A 20,351-nucleotide genomic window follows, 5' to 3' on the forward strand; every position below is an offset into this window, starting at 1 on the left:
TGGACAATAGTGTAGTATAAACTGTTCCCTCATTTTGGTGAAAAAATGTGTAATATCAATAAGTTCTTGCTGTAGATTATTAAAATTATGTTAATTATATGCTTATTCTTTGACTCAGAAAATAAATTTTTTTATCCAACAAGTTTAAATTACAAAGATCCTTGCACAGCATATAATTAGAAGTAATAGTAATCTAAAGCAAAAACAACCTTTGTCCAACAATACAGATTGTTCAAATATCATCATGTATTTATAAAAGGAATGTATTTGATACATATTTAAGGATGATACAGAATTTACTCAAGGTCATGGAAAATTATTTATCCTATATTATTAAGCATAAAAATAGTTAAAATCTTATGCAAAATATACACACATTTTTAAAAGAAAATGTATGTTTATATATTTACATATTATAAAAATTTGAAGAATATGCATAAAATATTGTGTTTCTTTAGATGGTAGAATTAATGAAATTATATTTCTATATTTTTACTTTGTTCTCTAATTTATCTACAATAATCATATATTATGTTGCTAATAAAAATAAGTTTGAAATAAAAATGCATGTGGGTGGAAACTAAAGATGCTAAGCATAGCTATTACAGGCCACTTTGGGAAATTTTCTAGAAAGGAAATGAACCCCTAATAATGCCTGTATAAAAAGTTTTCTTTAAAAAGGAAATAGAAATACTAGTTTCATAGCCACTGCCCTTAAGGAAAGTCGGCCATAGACCATGTGCCACTTCCTACAATATCACACTTGGATGACATATGTATAATATATGCAGATTTCCTGTTTTAAATCCTGAAGTCTGATTTGAATCTTCTAATTTGTTTTTTTTTTTTTTTTTTAAGGCAGGGTCTCCCTTTTTAAAATTTAAGCCCCAGTGAAATTCTATTATCTGCTGAGCTTCTGCCTCAGGATAATATGTAAAAGTCTCGCAAATTTCCCACTTTGCTGCAAATTTCCTCCAAGGGCTGGCTATAATCTTGGCCGTCTCTTCTCCATCACAAGAAAGCATGTCAGGCTGAGGCCAGATGCCTGGCTCTTTGAAGACTCTGCTCAAGTGGTAAAGGGCTAGACGCAGCATGAATCATGTCTAATTTTTTTTTGTCTATTATTTTTAATAGAGAATAACAGTGAATAAAATTTGTTGAACTGGTTTCTGTGTCTGGTGTCTTGATCATTATGTTTCATAAGAATTAAAAGAAATCAAAAGTATGGCTTGGTCCAGAGAAGGTAAGCAACACTAATGTTGCCTGATCCTGAAACATTGGAATAATATGAAAATAACTAGCATTTATTGGGATCTAATATCTTCTTTCATCTTCATGAAAATTAGTGCCTCATCTACTCCCAATTATCTCCATTTACAAAAGACACTGAGGCTCAGTGAAGTAAGGTGACTTGCCCCCAAATTATCAGACCTGGGATTTGAACTCAGATGTTTTTGATACTAAAATTCTATGCCTCCAAATTAAATAACTCCACGAGGTTTTATCTTCCAGATTTTGGCAGTTTCCTACATATTGTCCTTTCTCCCATTCTTCTTTACTAAAAACTACAATTTTTGTTTGGGGTGATTGTGCAGAGTCAAAAATATCTACCTTCCCAGACTTCCTCGTGGCTAGAAAAGCAAAATGACCCAATTCCAGATGATGAGATTTAAGCAGAAAATTGCAGGTAAGGCTTACGAGAAATTTTTGCAAAAAGAAGATGGTAGATATGTGTCTTGGGCCTTTTATTCCTTCTTTCTTCAGGCCAGTAATAGAACTGAGACTGGAGGTGCAACCACTATGTTGTAACAACAAGGGGTTAAACACAGGGATGAAGCCTACACGCAGGGACAGTAGAAGACCATAAAACGCAGAGTTCTGGTAAGATCACTAAGTTGCAAACCAGCCACATACTTCCTACTTCTTGCATGAGTAAGTTAAATTGATCTCTAATAAACCACCACTAAGCTGGCTTTCTGTTTGCACATGAACATTCTGATCCTTGTTATGGACTGAATGTTTGTGTTTCCCCAAAATTGATATATAGAAGCCCATATCAACAGTATGGTTATATTTGGAGATAGTGCCTATAACAATTGATTGAGGTTAAATGAAGCCATAAAGTTGGGGTCTTGGTCTAATAAGATTATTGGCTTTTAAGATGAGACACCAGAGAGGTTTCTCTCTCTCTCTCTCTCTCTCTCTCTCTCTCTCTCTCTCTCTCTCTCTCTCTGTAAAAATGAACCAACAGAAGGTCATGTGAGGACACAGTGAGAAGCAGCCAACTATAAGCCAGGAAAAGGGCCCACACCAGACAACAAATAAGCTGGAACCTTTGTCTTGACTTTTCAATCTTCATAACTATGAGAAAATTAATTGCTTATTGTTTAAGTCATGTAGTTTATGATATTTTGTTATGGTAGCCCAGGAAGGCTAATCCGATTCTCTATGATTGACCTTCCGTATCTTCAGGTTCTTCATTCGTGGATTCAGCTAACTACAAATAGAAAATACTCAGAAGAAAATAATTCTAGAAAGTTCCAAAACCTTGAATTTGCCACATGCTTAGCACTAGACTGAATCCATGTAAATGAAGTGACATGAAGGTCCACCCCCTGGAGTCTCCCATGTCTAAGGTCCTCAGTCTCTCCAGCACTGGTCAAGTGTTGTTGGCCTCACTTCTCATTTGTTCACAACTTGTGTGATGTGCACACTTCATTTCTGTGGAAATATGGCTCCTAAAACTCACAATCCCGCCCCCCAAAGAGGCTCCTAAAAGGCAAAATTAAGTGATCAAAGCAAATTGCTCGAAGGCTAAGCCGAATGTAAAGTGCTATCCTTCAATAAACCTTAGACCTTTTGAAAAGTAGCCTAACAGTGGTGGTGTCAATACTGAACATGTATTGACATTTTTCTTGTCATTATTCCCTAAATAATGCAGTATAACAGTTATATTCATAGTATTTGCATTATGTTTGGTACTAAGTAATCTAGAGAGGATTTAAGTCTGTAGGAGGGTATGCATACGTTATATACAAATACTATGCCATTCTATATAAGCAACTTGAACACTCATGGATTTGGTAACCATGTGGGGTCATGGAACAAACTCCCTGCAGATACCAAAGGACAACTAACTATACATTCTGTTTCACAGAAGAGAGTTAGAAGTCTTAACTGCCTCTAACTAGTTGTGACCTTGAGCTGTTTATCATCCCATTTTGGCTAATGTCAAAATGTGGGGTTCATACTAGGAGATCTCTCACGTTCCTTATAGCATAAGCATTTGGTGATTCTAGAACAATATGAATCAGCACTCTTTCATAATCTAGAGCTTCATGTCAAAACATTTTTCATATTCTCAGTACTCAAAGTAGACATCTGCTTAACAGATTTTTTTCTAACAGCTTTTTCCTTTCCCAATCTGATTTCTTTTACAAGTGCATTACTGTAGGGGAAGAGAAAGCATTTGTTGTGCAACCATTTAAAATGTATCTTGCCTGCAGACTTCAGTTTTACCAGTACACACTTCTAGGTACACAGTCACTGAAAAGCAGAGAAGGAGACATCTTCCTCAGAAACAGCCAACCTATGTACAAACAAGGTCACTTACAGAGCATGCTCATTAGGTGAACCTGAACTAATAGAAAGATGTACTGCCCAGCCTCATTGGACTGACATTCAGGAGCCAGCTGTTCTCTCACCCCTCCAGGTAGCTACTTTTAGCTCCCTTTGCTCATGAAATTAACCCAACGCAAGCTCGTGGTCTCCTCCTATTTAAGCTCAAATTTTATATCTTTTGCATCATCAGTGAAAAACACCAATTAAGGAAATCAAAATAAATTTTAATTTGGGTCAGAAGAAAATTAGTAAATGGATGAAAAATCGCCTTTAATTCAGGGGACATGAGAACCCTTTGAAGTAAACATAATAAATTTAAAAGCCCTTGGATTCAGTTCTATGAAAACTAACCAAGTTTTGATTCTTCCTCATTGTAACTCTGACTGTGTGCAAGTTCCTGGACAACCCCAGGTCCAGTTTCCTTACCTGTGAAGTGAAGGGCAGTCTCGGAGGTCTCTCATGTCAGGTCTGTAAGTCTAACCCAGGTTCTGCCTCATGGCAGGAGAGGCTCATTCCACACTATGCATCACAGAGCCTTAGTGCAACATGTTTCGCCTGGATTCAGACTATGCAGAGTTCCCCATGGATTTATCCATGCTCTTAGAGTAAATACCCTTCACTTATAAAAGAGGTAGTACTGGTGAATGGTGAGAAACAGACAATCTGGACTCAGGGAGTCTGGGGATCAAGTTTGACTTTACTGTTTAATTTCCATAGACTTTGGACAAGTCAGTTAACTTCTCTGAGCCTTAGTTTCCCTATCTATGGAGATAATAGTAACCAATTCTTACATATATAAGAATTCATTATGTTAATGTATGCAAATATTAGCATTGGCATATTACTAATAGGAGATAGAGCTCTTATATAGAAGCATATAAGAGCTCATTATTATTTATTTAGATAACACATTGAGTTCTATGTGCTAAGAACCAAATAAAGCCCTTCACATCCATTATTTCCCTTTTGCATATAATGTAACTTAGGCTTGGGAAGATTGCTTATGTTCCCACACACAGTAACTGGAAGAGAAGGGAACACAGCCCTGGCAATCAGATTCCAGAGTCCACGGTCTTATTCAATATGCTGTATGGGGACGAGACACATGATTATGAGCCCGCAGGGGTGAGTCAGACTGGTCAGGGAGAACACAAGGGGGAGTGACAGGCTGGATCTGTGTGATGCTGAGCAAGGCAGAGTCAATGAAGTGCCAAGAACACAACCACGTAAATGTCACTGGGCATTTTCTCGGCTCCTCAGGCCAGGGTGTTCAGGACAAGCCTTATGTGTGATGCTATTAAAAGTGCTGGATAATGTCCTCTAACCAAGATGCCTCCTTCACCAATACCTGAAATTTCACCATCAGCAAGCCATTACTTTGCTCTTTCTCCTGAAAAGAAAAATGATCCTGAGCGACGTAACCCATTAAAGCCCTGACATTCTTACATCATTTGGTTTCACAGCTTCTCTGAAAGCGGAAGTCAGCTGGAAGCATCTCAATGCCATGGAGATGATGGGTTGCAAAGCAGAGCAGTGCATTTAAGGTGGAACTTATCAATTCCACAACACAGCTGGGGCCCAGGTGCTTTACTTTGATCACCCCTCAATCATTTACAAACACCCTCCGAACAATGTCTTAAATCTATTATTTAAAATCCTCACAGTACTTGTTGGCAAGAGGACCCCTGACAGGGAAGGGGATGGGCAAGGAATGCAAGCACATTCCAGGAGACCATGAGGGTAAGGATGTAAATGAATAAAGTAGAAAGGAAAAGTTCACAAAGTACCTGAGTGGAAGCCACCATCTGCTATCTCCCTTCATCTGTATGCACTATCATTTCCCAATCTCTGTGAATTCATATGATACATAATTTAGTTGATAGCTCAAAAATGAGAATAGTTCAATGTCCAGTTTTTTATTTTTGAATTAAATCATCATTAGTTTTCACCAATAAAAATAGACATCATTTCTCAAAAACTCAAGATTAGGAATCAAACATTTTCAGACAAGTGTGGGCCGTGGCATTGCAATGCAGTGTGAAATGCTTATTCAACTAGATCTCCTCTGAGGTTCCTTCCAATTCCAAGAGTTTCAAATTGACAAACCACACAGGTATCCTTGATTTAGCTCTTCCAATGACACCTTGCCAAGCTCTATGAATGCCAAATTACAGCCTCCAATATCTCTGATTGTTACAAAGGAAGAATGGCAGAAATGGAGAAACTCAAATAAGTCATTCTCTAGTCTGATTTTTTTTTCTATCACAACAGGGCACACAAAGAACATTAAATCTGCTGTGGTTTGGCTACGGTTTGAATGTGCTCCCCAAGAATTATGTATTAGAGTTTGATTCCATTGTAAGGTATTTCAGGGTATTAAAGGGTGGAAAATTACTCCAACTATGGTGATTAGATGATCTTTAGGGGGTGATTAGGATGAGATATAGTCATTAAAGTAGAGTCCTCATGATTAGATTCTAATGGTTTTAGAGAAAGAGAGAAAGACCAGCATATACATAGGTACTCTCTCTGTCTCTTGGCATATTATACCTTGTACCACCTCAGGGATCTGCTAACAAGAAAGCCATCACTGCAGGCAGCCCCTTGATCTTAGACCTTCAGAACCAGGAGCCAAAACAAACCTCTTTTCTTATAAAGCTATCCAGCTTCAGGTATTTTGTTACACATAAAATAGGCTAATACAGAAAAATACTGTGAATCAACATAATTTCTTTGTTGTTCAGTGTCTTTCAGCATGCACATACCAAGCAGAGATAGCCTTTGGAGGCCAACAATTTAATGGAAAAGAGCTTATATCCTAAACTCTACAAGAGACAGACCTGCAAAGGAATGATTACAGATATGCACAAGGTGCTTAAGTTCAGGACAGAAGAGGGACTATCCACCCTGTGGAAAGAATAGTTTCTCAAGGAAAGAGCATCTTTGCTAGATCTTAAAGAAGCTGGGCCCTTTTATTGAGAAGGATCAGGAAAACAGACATCAAAACTAAATCTTCGTCATAAGTCTGTTCCCTGGACCTACTCTAAAATGGGTATAATTACTGATATTTACAAGTTAAAAAAATAAGTAAATAAAAGTAGAGAACTAAACAGTAAAACAATATATGAAAATTCCAAATGTTATACACACACACACACACACACGTACACACACACACACACACACACGCGCGCGCACACACACACCCTTACCTATGCATGTGATACATGAAAAAGATTAGCTTTAATGGAACTTAATTTGAATATATTTTACATGCTCATTAATGATAAAATCACTTTATTTTATTATACTTGGTCTCCCTTAATTTACCATCTCCTTAGTGGTTTTAGCATCTCTCCATTAACATTAATTTCTTCTAAGTCTCCATTGTCTCTCTTCTTGACCTATTGCAACATCCTCAACATGGTCTCCCCTTATTTCTTTTTCCTCTCCAATCCATCTCCAAACAGGAAAACATATTTATCTTAAATAAAATTGAACCAATTCACTCACTACTCAGATACCCTTAGTGGTTTCCCCTAACAAGACAAAACCTAAAACCCCTTTCCTGACTTCAAATGACCGGGGACCTCCAGTCTCCCTGCCTTGCCAGTCTTCCGTCTTGCCACTTTGTTAGCCCACTTTCGCAGCCACATTGGACTTCATTTTCAAATGTGGTAAGTTCGTTTTTGTTGGGAGACTTCACTCACTGGCTTCCCTCTGTCTTTTCCAGGCTTCCTGCTCTTCAGCACCTAGGTTTCATCTTCTCATCTCTGCCTCCTGCTCATGTAGATCTCTTCCCTGATCACCCTATATAAAGTGACCCAACCTTGGCTCCACCTCCACATTATTCATACCCTTTATAGCACTATGGCTACATATGGATAAACATATAACCATATGCTTATTAGTGTCACTATTTACTTAATTCCTATAAAATTCACTAATGTGTGCTCTTGCTAAAGGTAAGGGCTTTGTCTGTATCATCTTTGTCCATTACCGTCAGCACAGTTCCTAGGCAGTGTATCAATTCAATGATCCTTAATGAATGGTTAAATTCACTCGCAAGTTATTGTTGACCATTTCAAGCAACAAATATATCATTATACAAACTCTTTGTCCCAGTGGAGTGTGATTATATAGTTATCCCTCCTTATCATGGATAATAGGTTCCAAGACTCCCATGGACAGCAAAATCTTAGGTGGTCAAGTCCCTTACATAAAATAATGCAGTATTTACATATAATTTACAAACATCCTCCTACCTATATTACTATAATATTATTTTAGTAGATTTTAGTAGATATTATATTACCTATAATATATAGATATATTTATATTACCTATAATATCTACAATGTAAATCCTATGCAAGTAATTTTTCTACTATATTGCCTGGGAATAATGATATGCAAAAATGGTGTACATGTTCAGTACAGTGATAATTTTTAAATATTTTTAATCTGAGGTTGATTGAATCCAAGGATATGGAATGCATGGATATGGAGGGCCAACTGAATTGAATTTTGAAAGTTCTGTATCACTACCTTTTCACAGTTTCTGCAAGTAGCAATGTACATGTGTGCATTTTCTTCGTTTTATTAAAAAAGAGATAAATATATAATATAAATAATATTAAAATCTAAGAGATAATTTTATCCATAACCCTCATTATATAGCTGAGGGCCACAAAAACAAAGATGTGTGCTCAAGATCATAAAGGAAGTTAGTACTACACTGAAACCCAGAGATACCACCTTTTTGATGCATTGTATTGCCACATAAAATCTTCCAGTTACCAGTCAGAGTTTGACATAAAGAGATGCAGCAGGAGAAAAACAGTCTTGAAACCTGCCTTGAATTATAACATTCTGGAACCAGGCAGACAAATTCATCTTCAATTACTGCTCATTAAAAGAATCAGTAAAATATGGACTATTCATTCTCTCAGTGCCCAAGTCTTAGCTGATTAGATAGGTACTTACAAAATTAGACAGCGTTTAACTCTACTAATTCCTGAAACATCATGCCATGGTTTAACAGTTATTGTGCAGCAGCTTTCTTCCAGGGAGAGAGGGAAAAAAATAGGACTTGGAGGAAACAGAACCTGCTAGGATCTTCCAATTTACTATTGGTAGGTGGACCAGAAAAGCAGTGAGAACTTCATCTGTGATCGACAGTGGCTAATGTGCTAATTCCACTCTAAGAAGAATTACTTAACAAAGACAGCTGAACACCCACACGGTGGATAACTTTTTGTGCATATATTTATCTCCCTCTTGAAATTACAAGGAACTTCAGCAAGGAGCTAGTCCAACAACTGATTGTATCACTCTGCACCACAGTGCCAGAGCCCAGCTTCTTGCTTCCTAATCTTGGATTTCTCCGACATTATTTGCCTCATTCCTTAGATTTAGTTACCTCTTTTTTCTAGATTTTTCATGGTAAAACTAATATTCATTTAATATATAAAATAAAATTCTCTGCATTTCACCTTTTAACACAATATAACTTTATTATTAATAAAATACAGTGAAAGCAGAATTCCTTGCAGGGAAGAAATAGCATATCACCGAGTTTCCTTGAAATCTTAGCATAGTATTGGGGTCTACCTACCATGGCACCTCAGGTGGTAATGTTAAATTTTAAAAACATAAAATCAAACTAGTTAATTCTCAACTGATCACCATGTACTTTTTCCTGGCTGACATCTACCACCTACTTTCCTTAAAAATTTTATTTCATTCTTTCAGGAAATACATGAATGTTATAACTTATTAGTGTATCGATTGAGAGACTTCTTCACAAAATTATTTGTTTTTTTTCCTTAGGAAAAATTGTATGACAGAAATAAAGGAAAGAGGGAAATTTTAATCCTAGAGCCTCAAAAAACAGTAGGAATATGAGCAAACATTTGTAAACCAAGTCTCAAGATCTTGAGCTATAGCACTGTGAGTTGAAACCCTACTTGTGGTAGAGTTTTTCATGACTCCAGTGTCCACTAATCTTAATTACACACTGGAGCACTAGACTGAGAATTGACTCTTGGCCTTTCTCTTCCTATAACCACTTCTCTACACTCAAAACTCTTGATATCATATAGTGTGATGACAAAAGTGTCCAGATTGCAAATAGATGCCTGCGCTATGAGTGATAATTTTATTCTAGATAGAAAAACAGAACCAAAATCAAAACCAAACCAAACAAACAACAAAAAGCAAAACTAAACAAAACTCATGACCTGTTATCTCAGGTGCCACTGAATGATCTAGCTTACCTAAGAAATCAGTCTGCGGCTTAGCTCAAGATGCACTAGAAGCCTCAAGGTTTGCCATCTTCCCAAGTTATTCTGCACAGCCCCTCTCCATGAACTATAGCAATGCCTTCAAGGGAGATTCTAGTCTTGTCCTGCCCACAAGCTCTTCACAGAAGGTTTCACACAGGAAAGAAACTGAGTGGTGTTTTATAGAATAATTGAAATTGATTTTCCAGCCATAAACACACTCACATACACACGTGGGAATCCTTTGTCTTGTTTAATGAAACACGGTACTTCAAGAAGAGGCCATATATTCTGGATAATAGGTCTCTGCTCTTTTGTAACCAATCCCTGTTTGGAGGCTGCCTCCTATGCAATGCAGGCTCCAGGAACATGGGGATGTCACCTTCTGTTCTCTTTCCTGCTCTACCCACAGATTGCTATTTGTTAAGTATTAATAGATGAAACAGAAAAATTCCAATAAAAATGCCTAAATATTTAACCACCAAAATAAATTTAAAGTAAATCTTTTACTCTGTCAGTCTTAGGGCCATATAGAGCTACTAGGAAGTTTACATTTATTTGAAAACATCAAGGGTTTTCATAGTCTACATGAATATTTATTCTTAAAAGTTATCAGATTTCTGGAGACCACATATAAAGACTCCAGGAGAACAAAGGGGATTTTTGGTCTTAAGTCTAAGGCTTCTTACAACTTTAAAAATACCCTGATTTTATAATGGAAACATAAGGGTGGCCAAGGATGCTGGGATGAAAGAATAGAATGATAAGAGAGAACAAAAGTAAGACGATCCCAAGAAGGTTTATCTTCAGGAATTAACAAACCTCCATTATGCTATGATTTATTATATTAATTTTGTAATCAACAAGACACATTTATTGTGTCTGAAATATGAAACATTAATATTTTTGAAAAATTTCCCCCAAATTTTTCTTCAAGAAAGACTTAAGTTTGCATATCAAGCTTATATTTGCAAAGAATATTTTGTAAATGTTCTTGTTTAATCCTGAAATCAATACTGCTGAAGGATTAGGAGTATAGAGACTATAGGAACATGGGTTCAAACCTCTATTCTACCCCTTGTCAGCCATGTTCTGGATGAAACAAAGACTTCAAGCCACATTTCCCTCATCTGTAAAATGGAGATAATAATACTACTACTTCAGAGTGACGTAGTGAGAACTTAAAATGATGTAATATGTAAGTGTAAATCTCATAGCACTTGGTGCAAATAAAGTCTCTTGATAAATATCTACCATTATCATCCTTGTAGCAGATTGTATTTTCTGCAGATGGCCTCTGCAATATACTCCATCCCACATGTTCTTCCTACAATATGATATTATCATTTCTCCATCAAAAAATAGAGTCTGTTCCTTCCCCTTGAATCATGGTGGACCTGTAACTATGGCCAAAGTGACCCTAAATGACTTCTGCAGCCAAGTTATAAATGCATTGCAACTTTTGCCTGGTCTACTTGTAGTCCTGTTGCACCTATCACTGGTCATGTGAGCCAGATGATCCTCCCACTCCCTACATACACTTACCTCCAGAGCAAGCTCTAGCTATGGACAACAGCACCTGCCTCCCACTGAGCTCCCAGGAATGCCTTTCCAATTACATTCTGGGTTCTTAAGATGGGGGTTTTCTCATTCTGGTGTCCCCTCATCTGGCTACCAGCTTAAACTGCCTTTTTGGACTTCTGATTCTGGATTAATCATGCACTAAAAACATGTCATCGTTGCAGTCATCACCTGAGGCAGAATCTTCAGTACAGTCTAATTTTCCCCACTCTTGCCCTTGCCATTTCTTTCCATGGTAATAAGAACAGTTGCCTCTTCATATTCACAGCTCTGCACTCAAAGATTCTAACAACTTTGGATCAAAAATGTTAGAAAACAAAATTTGCATCTATACTGAACATTTACAGATTTTTTCCCTAGTCATCATTCCCCAAACAATACCTATTACAACTATTTGCATAGCATTCACATAGTATTAGGTAGCATAGGTAATCTAGATATGAATTGAAATCTGCAGGACAATGTGTGTCAGTTGTATGCAAATACTATACTGCTTTGTATTACGGACTTGAGCATCCTCAGATTTTGGTATCTTCTGCAAGGGGTCCTGCAACCATCTCCCTTGTGTGACAAGGGATGCCTGACTATAAAACCACATTAAGTAACATAATGTGAAAAGTAACTATGCTTCTGAAATGAAAACTAACATTAACTCCTGAGCCAAGCAATTTAATATGAAGTTTATGAAGCTTTTAGCTTCAGGGCTGCTCATATATACAGGCTTCATCCAAAACCCTGAGAGAGGCCCTAGCAATACACTTATGGAAATATCTTTTTATTAAGTGTGCCAGGTGCAATATGATTCTTAGATTTCTTTTTCTTAAAGGTCCTACAAATCAAACCCAACAACCTTGAATCTGCCCCTACTCCTGAGAATAGCATAGATGAAATGGATCATGCATTATAGCTATTCACTTCTATTTCAATGGTAATACTTATTGCATTAGCTAGAAGTCTTAAAACAGTTTAGTAGCAGTAAATTTAAGTTTCTTCAGAGTGATTTTGAAACTACCTTCAATAGTATAGTTCATCAGAGCTTCTGAAATTTATGAATAAAATTAGAATTCCAACAACCAAACACAGGAGAATCTTTCTCCTCTCCCCTAATGATTACAAATTAAAATGATATGATACAACTAATGAGACCATTTAGAAGAACATTTAAGCATTTATTTGAAACTTGCCTATAATAAATTAGTTCAAAATGAGATAATTGTTTAGTTTAGAGATGCTCAGGTTCAGTCATTTTAGAAAATGAATTTAGCTTCACTTTGAATCAATAGAATTGGTAAATTTTCTTAACTATATATTGAGCATATTTAAAAATTTTATTCATATCTTTATGAAAAAATATGCTTGTGCCAAAAACATATCCAACTGTTGCAGTATCTCTTTTTTTATTAGTTGTTAAAAACATTACAAAGCTCTTGACATATCATATTTCATGCATTAGATTCAAGTTGGTTATGAACTCCCAATTTTACCCCAAATACAGATTGCAGAATCACATCGGTTACACATCCACATTTTTACATAATGCCCTATTAGTAACTGTTGTATTCTGCTACCTTTCCTATCCTGAACTATCCCTTGATGAAGAGGTTATGGCTGCTTTTTCTTTCCTTTTTATTTTGCTGTATTTTAAGAATGTAAATAGTGAATGTGCTTTATATTTGCAACAAATAAAAGATAAACATTCACTGTCAAAAATACCACTCTTCAAGTGTCAGTGATTCAAATAAATTTGCTTTTAGCTCAGGCTTCATTAAGATGAATTTATATTGTTCCACAATTTGGATCAAATTTTGATCCCTCTATTATAGGAAGCCTCCCTAGGGGTCTATATAAACAGGTCTATATAAATCTGCAAAAATATAAAGCAACAACTTTTTTAAACCAAGTGTTATTTTTCTCTCTCTGACTATAATGGAAATGAATAGGAATATATCACTTCTTCATAATTAAATGAAGATTAAAAACAAAACTGTAATAAGAAAACAATCTGAACCTTTAAGAAGGAATGCCTTTCCAATTATATTCTGGGTTCTTAAGATGGGGGCTTTCTCATTCTGGTGTCCCCTCATTTGGCTACCAGCTTAAACTGCCTTTTTGGACTTCTGATTCTGGATTAATCATGCACTAAAAACATGTCATCGTTGCAGTCATCACCTGAGACAGAACCTTTCCAATTATATTCTGGGTATATATTGCCTCTTCATATTCACAGCTCTGCATTCAAAGATTCATACAACATATCCAATGTTGCAGTATCTCTCGATGATGCTTCCGCAAAAAGCCACATATGGTCAGCCAGACCCTGAACCATCTTGGCAGATAGCACCATTGGTTGAGGAAAGCTAAAAAGAGCAAGTCGCTTTGCACACGTCCCCAAAGGGATTTCTGAGGAATCTCAGTTGACACTTACCAGTACACAGGAACAAGGTCAGTTTTCACCAACTTAGTCTTAAACACCTGGCAGGAGAGTGTAGCCTAAGCACAGTCCTCCATGGACACTAACTGGAAAAACAATGTTGTTGTTGTTTTTTAACGTAACTTAAGATGTACACTTGTATCAGCCCTACGAAAACTAAGTAAAGCTGGAGGCTATAGAGGAAAGGTTCTTGTGTGAGAGTGCCTCATAATAATGATCATAAAGGACTTTAGAGTCGCATGTTTGTCCTAATTTGAGCCTGATCTCATAGACTTACGAATCCTCTTAACTTCCTATGTTCATAAACTTAATCTGTTTTCCACTGATATGATTATGAGTTACTGTCTTCATGGTTTTTAGAAACTGACTGAAATACTAATTGCTTTGTGCTAATTGTTTTCAAAAAAAATATAATGCTTTACTATCTTGTTTATTGTTGTCTTAGCATGATTCCTGCACTAGGTATGCCATGTTCAGTCACCTGCTATCTGCCACTGTGGACCCTGAACTGCTCTGATGCCGAATGCCCTTAATGGTCCATCCCCCCCACACACACACACACAACTTCACCCTTTATCAGCAGGAAGCAGCTTGGAATGAAACAGAAATTCCATAGAAATGGAATGTAGAAATTGACAGTGGGTAAATGTAACAGGGGTCCACTTTATGCTTTGAATATAGCCCTTGCTGCTCTGCCACAGCAACTTAGTTTAAAATGGACATGTTTCTTTCTCTTCCTCTCTCCCTGTTCTTCCCTGATCTCTCCTCCTCCCTAATCTCAGGGGAAACAGGATTCCTTTCTTCCCTATTTTAGGCAGATTTATCTGTCCTTGAGTACACACTCACCATAGGAAGGAAGTAATCCAGACTTTGGCGATGGTACGAGAAGATCTCAGAAATGGAGGTATCCCAAATTAACAGAGAACACATGGAATGTATGTAGCCTTTGAATTGCTCTTTAAAAGCTCCCTGTTCCTCCTGATGGGAAGAATCAAAGACTTTGGGACAAGAGACCCCTGTATTTCTCCTTTGGTAGCAAAGCAATGAACTTTCTTTTTTTCTTTTCCACAAAATAAATAAAATAAAATAATGACAGTGAGAAAGAAAAAAAAAACAATGAAAGCAAAGGAGAAGATCCATAGGAAGGAGAGGTGGGGGATGAGAGGGAGGAATAGAAGAAGACAGGAGGCAGGGAGAGAGGAGTGGAGGAAGTAATGGAAGAAGGGAGGAAAGAAAGAAGAGAAAATTATTCCTAGGATCCAGATATAAACCATACCCCTATTAAGGCTTCAAAAGCACCCAGGAAGTAGAAAGAACAAAAGTCACATGTAATAAGTGAATTAATGTGCCATGCTTTGTGGGCACATTTAATTGCCTGAAGTAAAATATCCATAAAAAAATGAGCAAAGTTGGGCTGGGGTTATGGCTCAGCGGTAGAGCGCTTGCCTAGCACATGCGAGGCCCTGGGTTTGATCCTCAGCACCACATGAAAATACAAAAATAAATAAAAAGATATTGTGTCCAGCTCCAACTAAAAAATAAATATTAAAAAAAGTGAGTAAAGTTAACTGTTTCATAGGTAAAGACCATAGCAACAGCATAGGTATATTTTTGTCTACTCCTTCCTTCTTAGTGAATATAAGAACAGCTTTTAGTCTAATTCCAAGCTCTGTGATTTGGCAAGTGGCAATCCTGAAAAATAAATAAATAACTAAATAAAGGCCAGCCTGCATCATTCTTAAAGCTCAAACTTACTTGGAGGGACAGCAAGTCGCACCCATGGAAAAGCATTATAAAAAATGCTTTGAAGTCAGGTAAGTAATATCATTAGCATCATATAATTAATTCAATCATATTCACACCACTGAGAGTTTTCTCTTCTTGTTTAATTAATGAGATGGATTTTTTAAAAAATCCTTAGTTCAAGAAGCCTAAATATTTTTTCTCTCCAGTGTTCTGTGGCCATTCGTGTCAACCTGAGGAAATGCATTTCAATTACATTGAAAATTACTGATGACCACAAATGAGTTATTAAAAAGATTTGGAGGTATTTGGGTTATGAAAATGCTATTTCATGTCTATGCATGAATATTCTCATTGAACTGTTTTGTTTTCTGCTTTTAATTTCTCTGGAAATGTTTATCATAGTAGAGTCAATCTTTGTACCACAGAAATAGATTCAGTTGATACTTAGATCATAGGAATGAGTGTTGGCAACAATGATACAGTTATAAGCATATACACTGTAATGATCATTCTCTCCAAAAGGACAAGGAAAATAGTTAAATGATGTATCTGAAGACACTTGGTATTTAATGGATTTAGAGACAATCTCTCCCCAAATCACTACAAACATTTAAAATCCTTTTTGAAATACACAATGAGGAAATTCTTAATAACACTAGTCTTGAACCAAATTGCAAAGGGCAAAGCTTAATATTTTATGTTATTCTACAAAGTCTCCAGTGTTCCACATTCAAATCAATTTTTCCTTTTTATAAGTATGACCTTGGCAATCAGTCTTCTGTTTAAAATCACTTGCTAATTAAAACTGCCCCAGGCATTTGTTTTTAAATCTGCAAAATGGGAAAAATAATATTGGATTTAAACAGCTATGAAGATATAGAAGAATATGTGTCGAGCATGTGGCAAAGTACTCAGCACTGTTCTAAAACAATTATTCAAAGCTTACCCAAAAAGAAAAATGGTGAATTTTGTAAAAGAAACTATGCTGATTCCTCAGAAGGAAGAAACTTTCATTGTTGATACTAAAAATTCAGTTTTTCTGATTCATGGTGGATATCTGGACATGTTTATTCATCTTTCCTGCTTCTCATGATACCTCTCAAATAACAGAAGATATTCAAAAATAAGAGTAAATTCATGGTAGCACTAGAAACCTGGGAAACGTGCAGGTTACAGAGCAGAAAGAACATTGGGGAATGTGTGGAGGATGAGGCGGATGAGATCCGATTGATGGGAAAATCTTATAGAGCTGAATCTGTCACACTGAAAGGATCTGAGGAAAGACCAATGAAGAAGTGAGAGTTCCTCTCAGAATCCAGAAAGAACAACAAGGGCCAAGGCAGCAGGGGCTGGAGGCACAACTGGGTAGGGGAGCTGCAGTTGCTGTACTGCTGGCTAAACCTTGAGCCTCCAGACTAGAGCTCTCTGAATACGATGGGGAATCAGCCACAGGAAATTTACAAAAGTGGCAAAGGACAGAGAATAGTTCCCTGATGCTCCCAGAAATGAACAGTCTGCGTAACTGAAAAGAAATATCTACCTGGTCACAAACACATCCCCTATCTCCTCACAAAACTCTTTTAAACAGAACCCAAATGCATTGATTGAGAGAATTGTTGTGCTCATTTTTTTTTGTTGTTGTTGTTTGTTTGTTTGTTTTGGCTGGGAGACCATCTCTAACTATCTTTACTCACCAATCTCAACTCTCAATTAGAAATGCAAATACACTTCAAAAAAAAAAAAATCCCACAACGTGAAAACGGACATTAGACCAACCAAGGAACTAATACCTGAGGAAGCAAAAGTAACATAAGAAATCACAGAGAAACTTTAAAATAAATACAATTAGACTCCTTAAAGATTCGAAAAGATGTCCCATCCACAAAAATTAATGAGATTCCTATAAAAGAAAAAAGCAATTTGAAATCTTGAAATGAGAACTAAGGTTGTTTAAATGAGAATTCGAAAGGAACACGAATATGAGATTCTTAGTCTTAGTGCTGAATTAGTGAGATTGAAGATTGTGCTGAGAAATTCCCCACTGTTCAATGTAACCGAACAAAACACGAGAATTACAAGAGAAAAGCAATGACAGAACAGATTAAGAAGATCTAATGTCACCAATAAGAGAAAATTAGAAATATAAATGATAAAGAAAATTAAAGAAGAAAATTCATGAGAACAGATGAAAGGTTATGGAGGCTACAGACATTGAATGAGTTTTGAAGAGAAATACTTTTATATAAACATATTCTTTAGTAGAAATGAAAAAGAAGAATGCCAAAACTGTTTTGAAATGGGGAATAAATAAAATGTAACCAATTTGATCCAAAAGTAAACAAAACAAGAAATCATCAAATAAAATTACAGAATAATATGTAATATAAAAGTGATCATAATAATAATAAATAAATTAGATACCTTTGTTTAAAAAAAAATTTAGACTGAATTTGCAAATATCCAGCTACGGCAACTTACAAAATGAAACAACAGCAAAAGTGTAAATGAAATGTCACAGAAATATATTCTCTAGGCAACAAAGTTTTTTTAAAAGCAATATGTTAATAAAATGTTAGTTTATACCAAAATAATTATATGGCAAAGAGAAATATTTACATTTTATATTTCTCTTTGAAATACAAAAGAGGATATAATTAACAGGATTTCTATTCCAAATCCAATGTCATAAAAAATATTACTGAAGAAGCATTCAAATAAAGAAACTGAAAAAAAAGTAAAATTAATTGAAGGGAAATTTAAAAAGAAATTAATAAGCAAAGTAATGGAATTAATAAAATAGAAAAAAGAACAAACTAAACACAACAAAATAAAAAATAAAACCAAGAAAAGACTTCTTTTTAATGTATGGGAGCTTTAACCCAGGGGTGCTTTGCCACTGAGCCACATTCCCAGCCCTTTTTATTTTTAATTTTTACACAAGTCCTTGCTAAATTGTTTAGCGCCTTCAAAAGTTGCTGAGGCTGGCTTCAAATTTGCAATCCGGAGTCACTGGTATTCCAGGCACTCACCACAACACCCAGCAACAGAAGATGTTTTTAAAAACAGACAAAGTGGGTCAACCTTCTTCCAGACTTGGTCAAGGAGAGAAAATAGCATGAGTAAATCATTTTGGAAATAAATTAGGAGTATATAGGGATATAGTGATAGATACAGTGAATTATTTAAAAATTAGATAAAAGCTTAAGCAAAATACGAAAATCTATATGAAATGAAATGGAAAATAATAAAAATTTCCACACTGACATAACTAGACTTAAAATTTTTTCATAGATCAGAAGAAATTGCACAAAGTTTATTTATCTTCCCTCCCACAAATTTACTATCCACAAATGGCCTTAAGATAAACTTTATCAAACCTACAAGCTTCAAACAATAGCAAGAAATGAAAGTTCGTGATTTATTTGAAATAATAAATACGGAAAAACATACAAAATTGATAACAGAACTGAAAAACATAAAATATACGTTAAAACAAAATAGACTATAGGTGTTTATTTCTTAGGAAAAACAGACATAAAATTTCTTTGTAGCACATATAAGAAAAATTAGAAGAATATTAATTTATTTAATTAGCAAACAGGGCTTATTCTAGAATTACAATGATCATTCAACACTAGAAAATTTATGAATATGATGAATGTTTTAATTACATGATCATCTGGCTATAAAGAAAAACCTTCAATAAAATTTAAGACATTTTTCAGTTTTAAAAACTAAGTTAAAGATAGTTGAAATCCCTCTTAAGTTGATGAATAATGTCTATCAAATATACACATATTGAGGGTTAAACAGTGAACATACTTTTAAAAAGCATGTTAAAAATCTATTATTAATATAATCATGCAGCATTGCACATAAACAATGTAATAAGACAAGGAAAATGGTGAATTGTTCATTAATTATTAAATGTAAAGCATCAAAAAGCATCATTAAACTTTATGTCTGTGTGCCAACTAATGCATACATGTAAAAAAAAAAACTGTGACTATTATCACTATATTAATATGAGAAAATTGAGCCACAAAGAAGTTAGGTAATGTGCCTAAAGTCACATAGCCAGTACTTTAAAATCAAGGAGTTGAGAAATTACTGCTTTCTCTCCCAAATAGTAATTGTCTCTATCATGTTTTTGACCAGAATTATACACTTGGTACCTGAATTGCAGATTTTCTAGGTTGTTTGAAGGAATTTTCATGTGTTTTAGTCATTACTTAGATCATTGATAAAGCTGATACAGTTTTTTAAGGAAAAATTTAAAAACCTACAATATCCACTTATTGGAATGATGACTTGACAACAAACTTGAACACCAAGTTTCTGATCTAAAGCATCTTATTATTTGTGTATTTTCCCAACCCTTAAAATGGAGATAGCGATGAAAACTTTTCAGACTTAGCACAAGGATTAAATAAAAATATTGTGATTTATATAGTTTACTTGTTGGATGCATAAGTGAATAATTTCATCACATCAACAAATCTTGATTTCTTCTTTCCTAGCCAGTTTGATATTTGTAACACTAGAGTAATATTATTTAGGAATAAGCATATTTTACTTACAATAATATTGTCACCATTTTTTATGCCAATTAACCAAGATTTTGAGGGCCACATTGTGGTTCATTGAGTAGAAGTATCTTAATTTACATAAGCACATCACAATTATTAT

The 20,351-nt window shown here is 35.4% G+C and overlaps 1 protein-coding gene and 1 long non-coding RNA gene across 4 annotated transcripts in view; one reads left to right on the forward strand and one right to left on the reverse strand.

Moving 5' to 3' along the window:
* Window positions 1-20,351, reverse strand: part of Grm1 (glutamate metabotropic receptor 1) — a 380,075-nt gene that overhangs the window by 276,776 nt on the left and 82,948 nt on the right. The window lies entirely within an intron of this gene.
* Window positions 1-20,351, forward strand: part of LOC139706185 (uncharacterized) — a 99,621-nt gene that overhangs the window by 40,619 nt on the left and 38,651 nt on the right. The window lies entirely within an intron of this gene.

Source organism: Marmota flaviventris, chromosome 6, assembly GCF_047511675.1.
Source record: "Marmota flaviventris isolate mMarFla1 chromosome 6, mMarFla1.hap1, whole genome shotgun sequence".
NCBI lineage: Eukaryota > Metazoa > Chordata > Mammalia > Rodentia > Sciuridae > Marmota > Marmota flaviventris.